The 15,257-nt window shown below is 44.6% G+C and overlaps 1 protein-coding gene across 3 annotated transcripts in view; it reads right to left on the reverse strand.

Annotated features, from left to right (window-relative positions):
• LOC142256092 (NXPE family member 2-like) overlaps positions 1-15,257 on the reverse strand; it is a 340,673-nt gene that overhangs the window by 141,254 nt on the left and 184,162 nt on the right. Inside the window, exon 4 of one of the 3 annotated variants that reach the window (XR_012727481.1) lies at positions 7,822-8,255. The exons of the other annotated variants lie outside the window; for them this stretch is intronic. The gene's annotated coding sequence lies outside the window, so the exon portion shown is untranslated. Of the gene's footprint in view, positions 1-7,821; positions 8,256-15,257 lie in introns of those variants that run through there. 3 annotated transcript variants of the gene reach the window in all.

Below are 15,257 nucleotides of genomic sequence, written 5' to 3' on the forward strand. Positions count from 1 at the left end.
CATGTAGCGATGCAGCAGCAATCCTGACCAGGTCAGGTCGCTGGTGGGATCGCTGCTGCATCGCTAAAGTGTGACGGTACCCTAAGTCTGTCAAGTTTCCTGCATGTAATTGTTTATTCTGTATTACAATGGTTTTCCTTCATTTAAGCAATGTTTGTCTGTTGGGATGTAGTTGATATTCCGCTAAACACTCAGTATCAGATGTTTCATTTTACACTGCAATATTTCATCATTATTTCCATTCATTTTTGGATGGTTTATATGTCTGTTTAATTTTGTATATTTATTTATTGAAATATTAATGAAGACTACATATCCAGTGGACTATATATAATAACCCTTGGGCTTATGTTTAATGATTTTTTTTTTTAATATTTATATTATTTACCTTGCTTGGATGGTCTATGAGGTTTGACATACCTGGAAGAACTGTGCCTGCTCATCCATCCTATGTGACAGGATTGAAGACACCTTGCTTGAATCTCCATGAGCGTTCCTGGATTAACTCTGCCTACTGATCCTTTGACTTGGAGTTTTGAAGATATCATATCTTGAATGTCTATGAGTTTTCTTGCACAAATTTTGCCTGCTAATTTACCTACCTAATTATACTGAAGACACTTTGAATGCCTATGAGCTTTCCTGGCTTAAATTTGCCCGCTGATTCATTATCTTGAATGTCTGAGTTTTCCTGGACAAATTTTCCCTGCTGATTTTTCTACCTGATGATACTGAAGGCACTTTGTTTGAATGCCTGTCAGCTTTCCTGGACTAAATTTGGCCGCTGAATAATTATCTAGTGTTATTGAAGATTGTTGCCCAATGTTTTGTGTGGCGCCCCTGACCCAGTCAGGCGCCACTCAGTATTGCACCCATGCTGGGACAGTACTTCTAGGTAATCCTAAGGGCCAGAACGAGGTGTGTACGCACAGACACATAGCAACCAGTTCTCCCACACCAGTAGATGGGACCCTTGGGCAGTCTACGGAGGGGGGCTGGCTTTCAAATCTTGTCAAGGGGTGAAGCGGAGGGGCTGGGGGCTAGAGTGCAGAGGTTGTAAGGAAAGGAGGGAGAGAGACAGTCTGGTGGTGGTGAGCGGCGGTCGCGAGGTAGATACGCGCGATCCCACTAGTCAGACCCTGCACGGGGTAGTAACGGTTAGCGGGGGAGAACAGTCACCTGGTGAGAAACAGAAGGTGCTCCTGGTGACTAGGCACGCACGGGGTACAGGTCCCTAAAGCAGACTTCAGTTTAACGACCTGCTAAACCTGCCGGTGAGGGGAACTACAAGTACCTCACCAACCTCACAGTGTCCGAGCCTCAGCAGCAACACAGGGACCCATAAGGGGACAGAGCCTGGAGCCATCTCACTTGGTCCACGCTGCCGGCAAACGGGCCAAACACAGGGGAGAAAAGGCAGAAGTTACATCCTGGATAGACCACCATGGTACTTCACGTCAGGGGGTTATCCGAACACAGAGTGCTAGGAAGGCGAGCTAACAGGTTACCCTCAGACTGGCTCAAAGGAGCCCCTAGTCCTACCTGGTTCATCACAGCAATGCCCGGGTCAGCTCACGGTAACATCTGAAGTGAGTAAAAAACAGTTAAAAGACTTTTGGACTCAGCTTGTATTATTCCGGGACCCGCTACCCTGCTCACCAGAGCAACTGGGGCCTGCCTCACTCATGGGAGGCTATATCATCTGGCTGCAGACCCCATCAGCCCCAGGCGCTCGTAAAACCTGCAGCGGCGGTCATCCACATCCCTGACCGCAAGCCATGAGTGGCTTCACGATATATATAAAGAAACTGACATTACTTGTTTGCGATATTGTATAATCCCTGTGGCGTCCTTGAACAGGATCGGCACCCCTGGGGCATCACATTTCGTCCATGGATTCTAGTTGATATTAAGTGGGTTTATCCACTATTACAAACCGTTCATGGACTTTTTTGTTAATATTTACTTGAACTTTGTGGACTTTTGTATTTATTGAATTAAATGCACTTTTTATATTTGCACATTTGTGCATTTATATTTTTCTGTGTGTGTTTATTATTGTTATGGATATATAATGTGGGCCTATATTGTGCAGATACACAGTTAAATGCATTTATGTCTAAATATACTTTTTTAAAAGAGGTTTTGTTTTATATGCAAATATTTTTGTTTTCTTTCCATTAGGCAATGAATCCAATTACTGTTTTTTCATGTCAACTATGTTCTCTGGCAATATCATCGTTACTGTTGATTGTGAGAGTTATCTCACCTTTTGTGTATTTGTTTAATTAAGCATTTAATGCATTCTAACATGTAGAGATATGTCAGGATTAAAGGTGGCTTTACACACTGCAACATCGCAAACGACATCGCTGTAACGTCACCGGTTTTGTGACGTAATAGCGACCTTACCAGCGACATTGCAGTGTGTGAAACACATCAACGACCTGGCCCCTGCTGTGAAGTTGCTGATCGCTACAAATCGTTCAGGACCATTCTTTGGTCCTTTGTTTCCCGCTGTGCAGCATGATCGCTAGAAAGTCTCAGTGTGTAAAGGGGACTTAAATGTGCAGGCAGCAGGAGCCGGCATCTGCGGACACTGGTAACTATGGTAAACATCGGGTAACCAAGAAGCCCTGTCCTTGGTTACCCGATATTTACCTTCGTTACCAGCCTCCGCCGCTCTCACTGTCAGTGCCGGCTCCTGCTTCTTGCACGTGTAGCAGAGTACACATTGGGTAATTAACCCGATGTGTGCTGTAACTAGGAGAGCAGGTAGCCAGCGCTAAGCGGTGTGTGCGGCTCCCTGCTCTCTGCACGTGTAGCTACAGCACACATCGGGTAATTAACCCAATGTGTACTGTAGCTAGGAGAGCAGGGAGCCAGCGCTAAGCAGTGTGTGCGGCTCCTGCTCTGTGCACATGTATCTGCAGCACACATCGGGTAATTAACCCGATGTGTACTGTAGCTAGGAGAGCAGGGAACCAGCGCTAAGCAGTGTGCGCTGCTCCCTGCTCTCTGCACGTGTAGCTGAGTGCGCTGGTAACCAAGGTAAATATCGGGTTGATTACCCGATATTTACCTTAGTTACCAAGCGCAGCATCGCTTCAGTGCGTCGCTGCTGGCTGGGGGCTGGTCACTGGTTGCTGGTGACAGCTCACCAGCAACCCGTGTAGCGATGCTCCAGCGATCCCTGCCAGGTCAGGTTGCTGGTGGGATCGCTGGAGCGTCTGACTGTGTGACCGCTCACCAGCAACCTCCTAGCAACTTACCAGCGATCCCTATCAGGTTGGGATCGCTGGTGGGATCGCTGAAAGTCTCAGTGTGTAAAGGGGTCTTAGAGTAGTTTGCTGCCTGAAACGCATGCACCCCTGTCTACACTACTGTTTTAATGTTTTTGCTTATGGATTTGGAATAAAGTGTTGCTTTCCAATATACTCTTTATGCGACTGCTGTGCTGTTAAGACGCTCTTCTTTTTATCACTAACTAACAATACCTACAAATGTGATTGCGTAATTTTGAGCAGGCTATTAAAACTGATAAGACCTTTTTACTTAGTACTGCCTGCTGTCAATTTGCTAGTGAACTAAGTAAAAAGGTCTTATCAGTTTTAATAGCCTGCTCAAAATTACGCAATCACATTTGTAGGTATTGTTAGTTAGTACTGCCTGCTGTCAACTTGCTAGTGAACTAACTAACAATACTTACAAATGTGATTGACTTTCTAATTGGGAGCAGGCTATAATAAGTAGCAATACCTATTTAGAAAGTTCACTGACAACTCTTTAGCAGGCACTGACAAGTAGCTATCCCTATTTATATCATTAAATGCCGATTTGTGGCATGCAGCTTCCCTACACTGTACGTCCTTATTCTACACTATCGCTCTCCTATCTATCTCAGCTACCTATTATTAAACCCCTAGCTAAGATAACTGTCTAGCAGCCTCGAAGGTAGCATCGGCGGGAACACCTTCCCTAACATTTCCCATTCACAAAATGCCGCCGATGCCACATGTCTGCAATTTATATGCAGACGGACATGTGATTAAGGGAGCCTATCACACAAGCCCTTAAGTCTGAACCTTGTGGATTTTTACTATGCCGTGATTGGTTGCAGGAATAGTTGCAAATACAATTAAGAAAAAAATGGTGCTGCACACTTCGAGCTTCCTCCGAGTCCCCACCTCCTTCACTCATTAAACACATCATCTCATTCATCTTACAGCACCACAATCCTATCCAAAAGTATAACATGTTATGAGAAAATCATTTTTTAAATTGTGAGCAGTGATCGAACAAAACCAAACATTGCCAACTTTTGGGAAAAGGACTCGTGGTTACCGAGCTCAAACGAACAGGATAAGACTTGTACCGAATTTGAAATTGGTGAACCTTTATCGAACAGGTTCGTTCATCTCTACTCCGGAGTGTCATTTTTCACCTGAAATAATATCTGCTAGCACTGAGAAAACTGAGACGATGTAGTGATTAAATGCTGAAGTCCCGACAACAAGCGCTGACACGCTTCAACCTCACCTCCCCTATAGAGCAGGTTAAGTGGCAGATGCAAGATGACACCTATTAATCCAAGCAACAGAAATCTCTGCTGGAAGGACGCAAACATATAAACTTACTACAAATAAAATTTAATACAAATAATATTTAATTTAGTACTAGTTACATGATTAAAACCAATTAAAAATATAAAGAATTGTCATGTTACCAGAAATCAAAGGAAAAGTATATATAACATGTATTATAATTATTGTTTATATTTGATAATAAAGTTTATATATCAAGGATAAATATACTTAGGTTGTTGATATAGCTAATTTCTTCTCTATGGTACATAATTATGTAAATATAGTATAGGTACATAAATAATAACATTTAAACATATTGTGAGGAGCTGGCCCTGGATTAATAACTATTGGACCAATAGACGTATATCGGACTGTTTCCAGTACTGGTTATATCATTCTTATTGTTGTGTTTAATTACAAATTTGCTTGCTCCTAGTTTAAGATGATTTTGACTGAATGTCTCTGGGGCCTCCAATAAGCCATTGTACTCCCTGTAGCAGAATGTCAACCCAAGCCTGTCTCCATGGACTGTAATATAATCAGGCCTACAGTAGGGTTCCTTGTCCTGCACTGCTTAGCGCTGGCTCTCTGCTCTCCTAGCTACAGTACACATCGGGTTAATTAATGTGTACTGCAGCTACATGTGCAGAGAGCAGGAGCCGGCAGCACAGGCAGCGTGAGAGCTGCGGAGGCTGGTAACGAAGGTAAATATCGGGTAACCACCTTGGTTACCCGATGTTTACCCTGGTTACAGCTTACCGCAGCTGCCAGATGCCGGCTCCTGCTCCCTGCTCGCTTAATTTCGTCGCTCTCTCGCTGTCACACACAGCGATCTGTGCGTCACAGCGGGAGAGCAACAATAAAAAAACGAACCAGGGCTGTGTGTAATGAGCAGCGATCTCACAGGAGGGGCCAGATCGCTGCTCAGTGTCACACACAGCGAAATTGCTAATGAGGTCACTGCTGCGTCACAAAAACCGTGACTCAGCAGCGATCTCAGCAACGATCTCGCTGTGTGTGAAGCACCCCTAAGGACTATTGTTGCTGGTTGTAGCTGGATACATGTGCTATGGTAGCGGTATTCATCGTCTGGAGGAGCATAGCCTGTGACTGAAGACTAAAGTGGACGATACCAAAGCTGTGGGCCAACCGAAATTGGGAGACAGAGAGTATCGCCTGGTACAGGGGCAGAGGAACTTCTCGTCCCTGTTTGAGATCTCATGGACTGGGGACATCTCATTTTGACCATCTACCCGGAGTTGCTGTAAGACCATAGAACCACACATTCCACATCTTGCAATTAAGTAATCAGGATAGCATCCTATATGTAAATTAAACCACTTGTATCCCCAAAGGAATACTCATGATGCTAATAAATCCTTTTAAAAAAATATAGCTTTATTAGATATTCAATAAAAACATACAAACAATAGGCATAATAGGGCAGAAGAAACTGATATATGGGGAGGGGTGGGTGGACACACAAACAACCTATGGTAAAGACAGTTAGCAGTAATTACAAAGATCTGTTAGCATAGGTCCTGTAATGATCAAAATATTAATATATGGCCGAGTGCCTGAATCACAGACTTAAGCGAGCTTTACACGCTACGATACATCTAACGAGATGTTGGCGGGAGCACGTCGTAAGTGACGCACATCCGGCATCGTTAGTGATATCGTAGCGTATGACAGCTATGAACGAGCAGAAATACTCACCTTCTCGTTCATCATTGACACATCGCTCATTTTCTAAAAATCGAACGTCCTGTTGTTCATTGTTCTCGAAGCAGCACACGTCGCTCCATGTGACACCCTGGGAACGATGAACTGCAGTTTACCTGCGTCCAGCCGCCAATTCTGAAGGAAGGAGGTGGGCGGCATGTTTACGTCCTGCTCATCTCCGCCCCTCCGCTTCTATTGACCGGCTGCTGTGTGACGTCGCTGTGAAGCCGAACGTCCCTCCCCCTTCAGGAAGTGGATGTTCGCCGCCCACAGCGAGGTTGTTTGGAATTTAAGTACATGTGACGGGGAGTAACAGCATTGTGCGACACGGGTAACAAATTTCCCATGCAGCACAAACGATGGGGGCGGTTGCGATTGCAAATGCAATCGCACGATTAATTGTAACGTGTAAAGCAGGCTTAATGAAACATCAGGTTACAGTATCAATAATTAGTCCCACAGGTATTGGCAGGGGATTATTAATATAGAATAACGTTCAGAGTGTTTAGACAAAGTTGTTGGCACAAGCCCTGACCTTAAGCATAAATCACTGTGGGTCATAATAGTCCTCTCGGACTCAGCATAACAGCATACATAATTCATCCCGCAGGGATTAATAGAAGGGAGATTCTAATATAGAATGACTTTCAAAAGTACCATACTGAATTGTTGGAACAACCCCCAAGCTACATAACACATCACTGTGGGTCATAATAGTCCTCCCAGGCTAAGCATAGAAATACACTCCCACTAAAATAAGTGGCAACGAAGAGAATTGCCACCCTGGTCTAGGTAAACAGACTGAGTCAATAACCCTGACAGAGCTGCATAACAATTGTTTAATAGATATCAAAACACAGACCTGACCATAAAGTAGCTGTATCTCTCATCCCACCGCGCCTCAACGCGTTTCACCTGGGCTTCATCAGGAGGCAGGCATATCTATAGTGGTGTGAGCACCCCTTAAATACACACATATATGTGTGCTTATGTGGTAAATTGATTTCTGCCACGTGTCCATGCTTGTTCCGGCGCGGGCACCTCCATGACAGGAGGATGTACCAGGAAATTACCTCATTTTTGTTCCGGCCCGGCCGGGAACCCACCCAGCACAGTAATCGTGGCAACGCGATGCCGCCACCACTGCGCATTTGTGTCTCCCCGTACCATCGGCCAAAGTAAAGAATGAGGAATCCTCTGTCAGGCCCCAGCCGCACACAGCATGTACAGCACTAAGGTATTGATTAGTATGTAGGTGCATTATAACGGCCTACCAATAAATTTTAACCAAGGAGATGCACTTCAAGTTTAAAGGGATTACATATAGAAGCATGTAACATCATAGAAAAAGCACCATAAAGGACAATATCATAAAACAATTACATACAATACTTGCATAAATGTACATATGTGCTAATAATGTCAACCATATAAATATAAATATCCATCTACACAAATAATAGTAGTACCATAGGCATAGTGCCAACAAATATATTTTCATGAAAATCCCATAAATATATAAGGCTGAACATATACAGATATCGCATAAATTGTATGTGTCCTTTAAAGCCGAAATATACTGTTGGTGTTCCTTTCCAGCAATATAGACATTCCTTATAATCTGTTATAAGCTGAACGGCCGCTGGTTCCTATACAGAGTCCCAGGGCAGCCATTCCTCCAGCAAGGTTCACCCAAGGGTAAATGTCCAATATGGGGGCACATCAGGTACACCTCAAGGTATATGATCAAAATATGACTAATTTAAATCCCGTCATCCTTGTGCGCCCAATAGGTATTCCTCATCCTCCATTGGATACATCTCCCAGATAAAGGCCGGATGACCATCAATCCATCACCAAAGCATCGACGGCACCACATCATCATTCACCCCGCTCCCACGGTAAGTATTGTATATGCAAGTATATATACTGTATAGTAAGGACCTCAAAAGGAAGAAATGGACAAAAATTAGCACACCTTATATAAATATACAATTCCCTGTTATTAAAGATGCTATTGCAAAGAAGACATCACACATAAAGGAAATATAATAAAATATTAAAAACGGACGTCTCCAGATAATACTAAGTACTTCACTCACAAAAAGGCATTGAAACCAAAATTTTCGTTGAGGCCATCTGGGGACACTTCCTAAATGATAGATCCATCTGCTCTCAAGTTGAGGGAGGATTCTACCAACATCCCCACCACGTGTATCTACCCTAATCTGGTCGATTGCTTTAACCATCAGGTGTCTAGAGTCTGAGTTGTGAAACTCTTTGAAGTGACGAGAGATGGTTTTGAGTTATTCATTGGCAGAGGTCTCTTTTGCGTTTTTAATGTCTCTGACATGTTAACCCACCTGAATCCTAAGTTCTCGGGTGGTCATGCTTATGTAATATAAATTACATGGACAAGAGGCCTGATAGATCACTGCCTTTGAAGTGCAACTCAAATACAGCCTGATCTCATACTCCCTATCGTCTTTTGCACCTTTGAAGGTTTTGGCCTTCCGCATATTAGCACATGCCTTACATAACCCGCATGGGAAGAAGCCAACCACTCCTGTTCTAAGCTGGTTACTAGTTGTGGGTCCATAATGGCTCCATACTAAATGGTCTTTGATGTTCCTTTCTCTTCGTGCTGTTACCAATGGATATTGTGATATATTTTTCCTTAGAATGGAGTCTGTTGTTAAAATACTCCAATGCTTTCTAAGGATCTCAAGAATATCTTTCCAGCGATTATTATAAGTAGTTATTAATCGGACAAAACCTTCCTTCTGACTTTTTGGTTGGAAGTGATTTGGATATAAAAGGGAATCCCTTATACGCATCCTAGCTCGATCGAACCCACGTTTAATCAACCTTTTGCTATATCCTCGATGTAGAAATCTCTGTGTTAAATCCCCTGCCTGTGCAGAAAATGCTTCCTCAGAGGAACATATCCTCCAGGCCCTGAGGAATTGTGCAATAGGAATACTATTGATAGTTGCGGGAAGATGCAAGGATTGTGCGTGCAGAAAGGCATTCGTTGCCATAGGCTTCCTATATATCTCTGTGGTCAATCTCCCTTCATCTGTTACTTTGATTTTTAAATCCAAGAAGTCGATCTCCTGACCTGACCTATCTGTAACGAATACATTGATAGAGTTCTTATTTAATCTATCAATCAATCCTGCCAATTCATTGGGGGTCCCGTCCCACAGGAACCAGATGTCGTCACTTTATCTCATCCAGTTGTTAACCTTACTGATATCGACATCTGTTTCCGTGACAAAGATCTCTCTCTCCCAGGCCCCCAAAAATAAATTGGCATAGGCTGGGGTGCAAGACGCCCCCATGGCTGTACCTTACTTCTGGATAAAGATGGATCCCTTAAAGGTAAATACGTTATGGGTTAAGATAAACTCCAGCAAAATAAGCAACAGTTCAACCAACTTTTTGTCTAGATTACTGGAGGATAGGAAGTATGAGACTGCTCTGAGTCCATCATGGTGACCAATAGATGTATACAAACTTTCCACATCCGTGGTCACCATGATGTTATCTGGCTCAAGGACAACATTATCCAACCTCCTCAAAGCCTCAGTGGTGTCCTTAATGTAGGATGGGAGGGAGGGAGGCAGCCAAAGGCGTAAGGTTAAAATCCAACATTGACACACTCCCTCACATAGCCCATCTATACCCGACACTATTGGGTGACCAGGTGGACCACAATTTTTCTTGTGCAGCTTAAGTGTCAGGTATAGAGTCGGCATTTTGTAAGACCATGTACGGAAAAAAAAAAAATAGTTGAATTGTTAAGCTGCTGTGAGGAAAGAGTTAACCTTTTTCACTGACTTAGAAAATAATAGAAATTCATTCTCCCTGGCAAGACCGAACCAGACTTATTTGCGTAATAAACTATGAGACCAACTTCAAGGACGCAGAATGTTTTGACTTAGAGACGACTGAAAAACATTCTTGTTATGGAAAAAGAAACGTCATAGACTGTTATGGGAGTATAAGTCATTATGTTAATTTCTCTTGCTGGGAATATGCAATCCACGCCTTAATGAATGTAGATTAATGAATATGTATGCTGCATAGTTACGCCCTAATCAAATCTGTATAACCTTGAAATGTAAACAAAATAATACAGACTTTCTATTCGGAGCCGCACGTCTCCTAGCCTTTACATGTATAACGGTGTCTGCCTGTTTTCATTGAAGGCTAAAGGGAGGGCAGAGGGGGGTCACCGGTACCCTCTCTGCATTCGGACATCGCTGGCAATAGCTGTGACCGTTAGGTCAACCTAACATTATCTGGCGCCCGAAAAGCAGGGACCCGTGTTTCTAATCCCAGGACGCAGTGGACTGTCTTGCCAAGCCGAGGGGGAGGTGACCAGACGTGGGGACCAGAAACACCTGGCCAGGTAAGAGTTGAACCTTATTCTTCTCTTTATGCTCCCCACATCTGATCTCCCCTCTCCTCAACGCGCAAAATGGTACACTGTGAGTAGAAACTGGGTTATTGGCGGGTTTCCACTGAACTCTGAGAGAGCCTTGCCAGCTGATGTTTTCTGTGCCTTGTTTGGTTGTTTGCTTGTTTGTTTCTCTGTGTTTCTCTGCCTCTCCGTGTGTCGCGTGTCTGCTCTCCTGCGCTTTACTTCTGTGCTGTTGTCCTTGTTGGTTGTCATAGATCCCATACATCAGTGAGTGTTGAAAGGGAATAGTGTACCTGCTCTGTCCAATGGATGTGATATTCACTGCCCTAGTGTTAGTGGGAATAGCCCTGTTTGCCATTGCCATCGGATATAGAGTGTATCTCTGTTACAAGAAGGGTAACCCAGCGCCATTCAACATTCTCAGCCCCCTTTGAAGTTAGGACACCACCTTTCAGTAGGAATACAAATAAGGAGTTAGTCTCTAGGTATCTCCAGGAAAGGTGGTTCTAGACCTCACCTTAGGTGGGAATACAAAAGGAGTTAGTCTCTGAGTATCTCCAGGATAGGTAGGTTTAGTCCAAAGGACGTTCAAGGGTCTAAAAGCTGAAGAAGATAGACGAAGAATGGGGCAAGGAATATCAAAAGACAGAAGAGCTGGATGCACCCTGCAACATCTCATTACGTGTTATCATGGCAAGAGGACAGCCAGTCAGTCCAAGGAAGTTTTCAAGACATTTGGATTGAAGGGGAAGGATCAATTGGACCCCAACAAATGGAATACAATAACAGCTACTAGAGCAGGAGTGATAGCAGATAAATCATGGACTAAACTGATCAGAACTCTTTCTGACATGGCAAAAACAGCCCACGATCAAGGTTGGATATATCATGAAGAATCAGACACATGGGAGGAAGCTGGGAAGCAAGCTAATAAGGATCCGCAGCCCCCTCCGTACCTGTCAGCTACTCCTGGAACAGCTCCAAAAATAACAGGATCCCCGGAATGGACCTGCACAAACTGTAGCCAACAAAATCCGGACTGGAGTAAAACATGCCTAGCCTGTGGAGCCCCACAGCACAAGCTACAAGCCACAGCACCAGTGCCTCTTTATCCCGTAGTGGAAAGAAGAGTCCTGATAAGACCACCTGTTAATCTACAAACCCCAGATGCTCCCAGAGATGCAGTTCCTCGTACGTGTGATGACTACGTACCCTGGACTCCAGCCGAGCAGATGGCTTTTCTGCAAAATGCTCCAGACCCGACTAGAAACCCAGTCAGTTTTTCACGTTACCTGAACCAAATACAGGTCTCCTACAGATTGATGCAGTCATTCGCAGATGAAGGGCTGGACTTACAAGCGGGTGCAATACGTCGCCTGATGGTAAGATCCTTCATGGATGGAATACATGCACCTCTGGCAGAAAGATTGAAAGCGTGCTGCCCAGAATGGAGGAACATGGAAGACATAGATCTTCTAGTCAACAAAGCAAGTGGCTTAGAAACTGACGCAAAGGATAAAAGGAGCAACAAGAAAGTTTTCATAGCAGCAGTGGACGGTCAGCCAGAAGGTACAAGAAGGAAGGCACCGACCTGCTACTATTGTGGGAGTCAGAGGACGTGATCAGAGACTGTAGAAAGAAGAAGAGGGACACTCAAAACCAACCCGAGAGTCAGGAGGAGAAGACTGCCTGACTTGCGGCAGCACGGGATAGGGATGCCAGAGGTCCATTTATACACGTCCCCCTTCACATTGGCAACAAGGAAATAAGAGCTTTGGTGGACTCAGGAGCCTCACGCTCCTGAACCCCAGGAACCTAGTGCCTGAAGGATCCATCTCATCTGAAGCTACTGTAGTATTCGGATTTGATGGACAAGCCCAGATAATCTCAATAATACATCCACTGAAAGTGAAACTGGGACCATACATGTTCGTGTCTAAATTCTTAGTGTCCCCCCTGGGTGGAAATGCCCTAGTGGGAGCAGATCTACTATGAAGACTACAAGCTCAGATTGTCTACAATGAAGATGGATCTGCTATCCTGCAAATTCCAGAAGATATCCCAGAAGAAATCCTGTGCACTCTCCAGATGATAGAAGACCGACCAGAATCTGAAGTTACACATGAAGTAAACACGGACCCAATACTTCTACAAGTTCCTGCAAAACTCTGGTCCACATCAAAAACTGACCTCGGCACACTACCCGTGCCCACAGTAAATGTTTCAGTCAAGCCTGGAATTACACCACCGCAGCTGAGACAATCCTTCCTCCTGCTACCTCTCGCAGTACATCTACCAGTACGTGGATGATTTACTACTGTGCTGCCCTAGTGAAGAGGAATGCTTACCTTTCTGGCAGAAGTAGGATGCAAAGCAAGCAGAGATAAATGCAGACGGTGGATTCCCAATGCGTCACTACTCATGCAACCGCTGTATGATTGCACAAAGAATGTTCCTTTTTCCCTTACAGAAGAAGCTTGACAAAACTTTCAAAAGCTCAAGGAACTAGTGATTGATGCATCTGCTCTGGCACTACCAAACTATGATCTCACCTTCAATCTGTTCGTAGCAGAGCTTCAAGGATTTGCCGTAGGAGTACTCACCCAGAAGACGGACAAACATCACATAATCGAGTACTACTCCTCTCAACTCGACAACGTCACAAAAGCAGCACCAACCTGTGTCCGTGCTGTTACAGCAGTTTCAAACATACTGCAGAAAGCATCTGAAATCTCACTCGATTTCCCGACTACCATCCTTACCAGCCATGACATTTATGCTGTTCTCAATCAAGTGCAGCTGAAACACCTCTCCATGACAAGACAAGTCAGACTCCAGTGCACGCTGTTGCTACCCCCAAACATCTCATTTGCTCGAGTTACAAGTCTAAACCTTGCTGATCTGCTGATCTTTACAAGTTTAGAAGGGGGGACAGAAGAGAGGACAGAAGAGAGGACAGAAGAGAGTGACAAACGTACCAGTGCACCATTTGATCATGATTGTCAGGAACTCATTGAACATGAGGCAAAGCCCCTGCACAATATACAGGCAACACCGCTTACAAATCCAGACTTTGAACTTTTTGTGGATGTAGCAGATACGCTGATGAAGCAGGCAAGTTCCACACCGGATTTGCAGTAGTGACTCTATATGCAGTCCTAGCCAAACAACCGCTACCTCCACGCATATCTGCTCAAGAAGCAGAACTTCTTGCTCTCATCTGGGCAATTGAGTTTCTGGAAGAACAAACAGCGAACATCTACACGGACTCAGCCTATGCACGCGGCATTGTGCACGATTTTGGCACTATCTGGCAGACAAGAGGATTCCTCACAGCAACAGGAAATCCCATCAGGCATGGAGCCTCAGTGAAGAAACTAATGGAAGTAGCCTTGATACCAAAACAGCTAGCAATCATAAAGGTTGCTGCCCACACCAAGGCTCAAACACCCGAGGCAAGGGGAAATCGCTTGGCCGATCAAATAGCAAAACAAGCCGCCTTACTCCCTTTGAAGGAGACGGAAACAGTGTCAACGACGGAGGAAGAAATGCAGAACCTCTTTGAGACACAAGAAAATGCCTCTGAGGAAGAAAAGGCCGGATGGCGGGTCAAGGGGGCAGAAAAGGTGGAGGGGATTTGGCGACTAAACGGACTTCCCGTCCTGCCACGCAGTTGGTTCCCTGCCATTTTCCAAGTACTCCACTATCCCACACACAGTAGCACAAACTCAATCATGAACCAGATGCAACCATATTGGATAGCCCCCGGCTTCAGACAATACGCCTCCCAGAGAATAAAAGCTTGTCACATCTGTCAACAACACAATCCAGGCCAGCTAACTAAAACCCCGCAAAGACACATGCCAAAGACGTTTGCCCCATTTCAAAGAGTACAAATAGACTATATACAGTTGCCAAAACATGGCATCTACGAGTTTGTACTTGTCTGTGTAGACCTCTTCTCAGGATGGCCAGAGGCCTACCCTGTCAGTTCAGCCACAGCCCGAATTACAGCAAACAAATTGGCCTGTGAGCTGGTGCCTCAGTTTGGACTCCCTGAAGTCATAGAGTCAGACCGAGGTACTCATTTCACTGGACACGTTTTTCAGAACACCTGTGCCCTGTTAGGCATGCAGTCAGCCTTACACACGCCTTACCACCCACAGTCATCAGGGAAAGTGTAAAGGTTAAATGGGACTTTAAAGCTCAAACTAGCCAAGGCAGTGGAGGAGACTGGTAGACCATGGACAGAATGTCTCCCCATAGCTTTTTACCCTATAAGGACTACCCCACAGGGAAAGCACAGGCTCTCACCCTTTGAAATACTCTTTGGTAGTGCACCCAGATTAGGATGCTACTTCCCACAGGAGTTACACCTGCAATGTGATAGCCTAACGTCTTATGTTGTTTCCCTGCAGAAGAGACTAACTGAAACCCACCAAAGGGTCTACTCTTCTCTACCTGATCCTGATGCCATTCCAGGAACCCACTCTCTAAAGCCTTGTGACTGGGTCTAC

This window comes from Anomaloglossus baeobatrachus, chromosome 11 (assembly GCF_048569485.1).
Source record: "Anomaloglossus baeobatrachus isolate aAnoBae1 chromosome 11, aAnoBae1.hap1, whole genome shotgun sequence".
In the NCBI taxonomy this organism is placed as follows: Eukaryota; Metazoa; Chordata; class Amphibia; order Anura; family Aromobatidae; genus Anomaloglossus; species Anomaloglossus baeobatrachus.